The following is a 4,590-nucleotide window of genomic DNA, read 5'->3' on the forward strand; positions in this document are numbered from 1 at the left end:
TCTTATTGCCCAGGATGCAGTGCAATGGCACGATCTTGGCTCACTGCAACCTCCGTCTCCTAGGTTCAGCAATTCTCCTGCCTCAGCCTCCCGAGTAGCTGGGATTACAGGCATGCACCACCACGCCCAGCTAATGTTCTGTATTTTTAGCAGAGATGGGGTTTCTCCATGTTGGTGAGGCTGGTCCCGAACTCCCGACCTCAGGTGATCCACCCACCTCGGCCTCCCAAACTGATGGGATTACAGGTGAGCCACAACACCCAGCCAGGGTTGTTTACTTGGTTTCTTTCAGCTAATTCATTATTGGTGTATAGAAATGCTAGTTTTCGTATATTGATTTTGTATCCTGCAACCTTAGTGAATTTATCAGCTCTAAGAGATTTTTGTGAAGTGCTTAGATTTTTCTAAAGAGAGACTATTTGACTTCCTTTTTTGTTTGTTTGTTTTAAGACTAGTCAAGTGCAGTAGTGAGAAGTGGGGAAAGAGTAGAACAAGGAGTTCGATTTGTAACTTACTGTGAGGTTGAGGTAACTCACTACTTTCGGACTGGCCTGACTTCCTTTGTTCCAATTTGGATGCCTTTTACTTTAATTCCTTTCTCTTGCCTGATTGCTCTCGCTAAGACTTTCAGGACTATGTGGATTAAGAGTGATGAAAGCGGGCATCTTTATCTTCTTCCAGTTCTTAGAGGAAAAGCATTCCTGCATTCCCACACTCAGTATGATGATAGCTGTGGTTTGTCATTTATGGAGTTTGTTAAGTTGAGGTATGTTTCTTCTATGCCTAATTTGTTAAGAATATTTATCATGAAGGATGTTGAATTTTATTGAATGCTTTTTCTGCAACTATTGGGACAATCATATGGTTTTTGTCCTTCATTCTGCTGATGTGATGTATCCATGGTTATTGATTTGTGCATATTGAACCATCTTTGCATTTCTGGAGTAAATCCCACTTGATCATGGTGTATTATCCTTTTGATGCGCTGCTGGATTTGGTTTGCTAGTATTTAGTGGAGGGTTTTTTGCAGCTATGTTCCTCAGGGATATTGGCCTGTTTTCTTTTTTTGTTGTGTTTTTGTCTGATTTTGGTGTCAGGGTAATTCTGGCCTTATAGAATGAGTTAGGAAGAATTTCTTCCTCTTCAGTTTTTGGAAGAGTTTGAGAAAATTGGTATTATTTCTTCTTTATAAGTTTGGTAGAATTCAGCAGTGAAGCCATCTGGTCTTCGGCTTTTCGGTTTTGGGAGACTTTCTATCACTAATTGAATTCCATTACTCGTTATGGGTCTTTTCAAGTTTTCTGTTTCTTCCTGGTTCAATATTGGTAGATTGTATGTGTCCAGTTATCCATTGTCTTTAGGTTTTCCAATTTATTTGTGTATAGTTTGTTCATAATAGTCTCTGATGAATTTTTGTATGTCTCTGGAAACAGTTGTAATGTCTCATTTTTTATTTTCTTCTTCTTTTTTTTAATCTAGTGCCGATTAAACATCTCAGGAGTAATGTCTCATTTTTTTATTTCTGACTTTATTTATTTAGGTCTCCTCTCTTTTCTTCTTGGTGAGTCTAGCTAGCAGTTTATTGATTTTGTTTATCCATTGAAACAAATAATGTTTAACTTCATCAATTAAATATTTCTCAGTCTCTATTTTGTTTTGCTGTACTGTAATGTTATTATTCTTTTCCTTCTCCTAATTTTGGAGTTGGTTTGTTCTTGCTTTTCTAGTTCCTTGGGGTGCACTGTTAGGTTGCTTATTTGAAAACTTTCTATTTTTTTGATGTAGGCGCTTACTGCTATCAATTTCTCTCCTAGCGCTGCTTCTGCTGTGTCCTATATATTTTGGTATGTTGTGTTTCCATTTTCATTTGTTTCAAGAAATTATTTGATACCCTTCTTAATTTGTTCATTGACCCAGTAATCATTTCAGAGTATGTTGTGGGCCAGGCATGATGGCTAATGCCTATAATCTCAGCACATTGGGAGGCTGACTGAGGTGGATCACTTGAGGCCAGGACTTTGAGGCCAGCCTGTCCAATGTGGTGAAACCCCACTCTATTAAAAATACAAAAATTACCTAGGTGTGATGGTGCATGCCCATAATCCCAGCTACTTGGGAGGCTGAGGCAGAAGAATCACCTGAACCCAGGAGATGGAGGTTGCAGTGAACTGGTATCGCACCACTATTCCAGTGTGGGTGACAGAGTGAGGCTCCGTCAAAAAAAAAAAGTACGTTGTTTAAGTTCCATGTGTTTTTACAGTTTCCAAAGTTTCTCCTTTTATCAAGAAGATACTTGTTATGATTTTGATTTTTCAAAAATTTCTAAGACTTGTTTTGTGTCCTAACATGTGGTCTATCGTGGAGAATGTTCCATGTGCTGATAAGAAGATTATATATTCTGGTAGGCGCTGTGGCTCATGCCTGTAATCCCAGCACTTTGGGAGGCCAAGGTGGGTGAATCACAAGGTCAGGAGATTGAGAATATCTTGGTCAACATTGTGAAACCCGTCTCTACTAAAAATACAAAAATTGGCTGGGCGTGGTGGCGGGTACCTGTAATCCCAGCTACTCTGGAGGCTGAGGCAGGAGAATTGCTTGAACTAGGAGGCAGAGGTTGCAGTGAGCTGAGATTGCACCACTGCACTCCAGCCTGGGCAACAAAAGCAAAACTCCGTCTCAAAAAGAAAAGAAAAGGAAAAAAAAGATTATGTATTTGCAGCTGTTAGATGAAATGTTTGGCAAATGCTAGGTGCATTTGGTCTGGAGTGTAGTTTAAGTCCAGGGTTTATTTGTTGATTTTCTGTCTAGATGATCTATCCATTACTGAGAGTGGGGTGTTGATGTCCCCAAATATTACTATATTGGAGTCTATCTATCTATCTATCTACCTATCTATCCATCCATCCATCTAGGAGACAGGGTCTCACTCTGTCACCCGGGCTGGAATGCAGTGGCACAATCTGAGCTCACTGCAGCCTTGACTTCTTAGACTCAAGCAATCCTCCCACCGCAGCCTCCCCAGTAGCTAGGACTACAGGTGCATGCCATCATGCCTGGCTAATTTTTTGTACTTTTGTAGAGGTGGGGGTCTTCCCATGTTGCCCAGGCTGGTTTTGAACTCCTGGGCTCAAGTGATCCTCCTGCCTTGGCATCCCAAAGTGCTGGGATTAGAGGCATGAGCCACCGTGCCTGGCCTATCTCTTCCTTTAGATCTAATAATATTTGCTTTATATACCTGGATGCTCAAATGTTGGTCGCGTATATATTTAGAATTATTATATCCTCTTGCTGAGTTGATCCTTTAATGATTATATAATGACTTTCTTTGGTTTTTTTTCTCAGTGTTTCTAATTTAAAGTCTGTTTTACTTGATATAATTATAGCTATTTCTGCTTGCTTTTGTTTTCCACTTGCATGGAATATCTTTTTTCATTCCTTCACTTTCATTCTAAATATGCCTTTACAGGTGAAGTGAGTATTTTTATAGCCAGCATATAGTGGCATCATTTAAAAAAATCCATTCAGCCAGACTATATCTTTTAAGTGGGGAATTTGGTCTGCTTACATTCAAGGTTGTTATTGATATGTGAGGACTTATTCCTGTCATTTTTGGTGTTTTCTGGTTGTTTTGTATATCTGTTCTTTCTTTCTTTCTTTCTTTCTTTCTCTCTTATGGTATATCATTGCAGTTTGGTGGTTTTCTGTGGTGCTAATGTTTGAGTCCTTTCTCTTTCTCATTCAGGTATCTACTCTACTAGTGAGTTTTATACTTGCATGTGTTTTGATGATGGTAGATATTGTCTTTTTGCTTCTAGATGTAGGATTCCATTAAGAATTTATTGTAGGACCTGTCTAGAGGTAATTAATTCTCCCAGTTTTTGCTCATCTGGGGAAGACTTTATTTCTCCTTTATTTTTGAAGGATAGGGTTGTTGGGTATAGTATTATTCTTGACTGGGAGTTCCCCCTTCCCCCACTTTCAGCGCTTTAAATATATCATTCCATTCTCTTCTGGTTTGCTAAGTTTCTGCTGAGAAATCTACTGTTAGCCTGGTGGGGATTTCCTTTTATGTGAGTTGATGCTTTTCTCTTGCTAAATATATATATTTGAGATGGGGTCTTGCTCTGTTGCCCGGGCTGGAGTGCAGTGGTTTGATCATGGCTCAGTGCAGCCTTGACTACTTGGGCTCTGGAGATTCTTCCACCTCAGCTTCCTGAGTAGCTGGAGCCATAGGTACACGCCACCACGAGTGGCTAATTTTTACATTATTTATAGAGATGAAGTCTCACTATGTTGCCCAAGCTGGTCATAAACTCCTGGGCTCAAGGGATTCCCCTTCTTTGGCCTCCCAAAATGCTGGAATCATAGGTGTGACTTACCATACCTGGCCTGCTCTTGCTGTTTGTAGAATTCTCTGTTTTTGACTGAATATATTTGAGAATCTTTAAGCTTCTTATATCTGGATGTCTATATCTTTTGCAAGACTTGGGGGAATTTTTCAGCTATTATTTTGTCAAATAGGTTTTCTATGACTTTGCCTATCTCTTTGCCTTCTGGAACTCCCCAGTTTTAATATTTGGTTGCCTTATG

At 39.6% G+C, this 4,590-nt stretch overlaps 1 protein-coding gene across 1 annotated transcript in view; it reads right to left on the reverse strand.

Moving 5' to 3' along the window:
* LOC108312236 (B-cell receptor-associated protein 31-like) overlaps positions 1–4,590 on the reverse strand; it is a 14,496-nt gene that overhangs the window by 4,153 nt on the left and 5,753 nt on the right. The gene's annotated exons all lie outside the window — the stretch shown is intronic.

Source organism: Cebus imitator, unplaced genomic scaffold (assembly GCF_001604975.1).
Source record: "Cebus imitator isolate Cc_AM_T3 unplaced genomic scaffold, Cebus_imitator-1.0 Scaffold123, whole genome shotgun sequence".
Lineage (NCBI taxonomy): Eukaryota > Metazoa > Chordata > Mammalia > Primates > Cebidae > Cebus > Cebus imitator.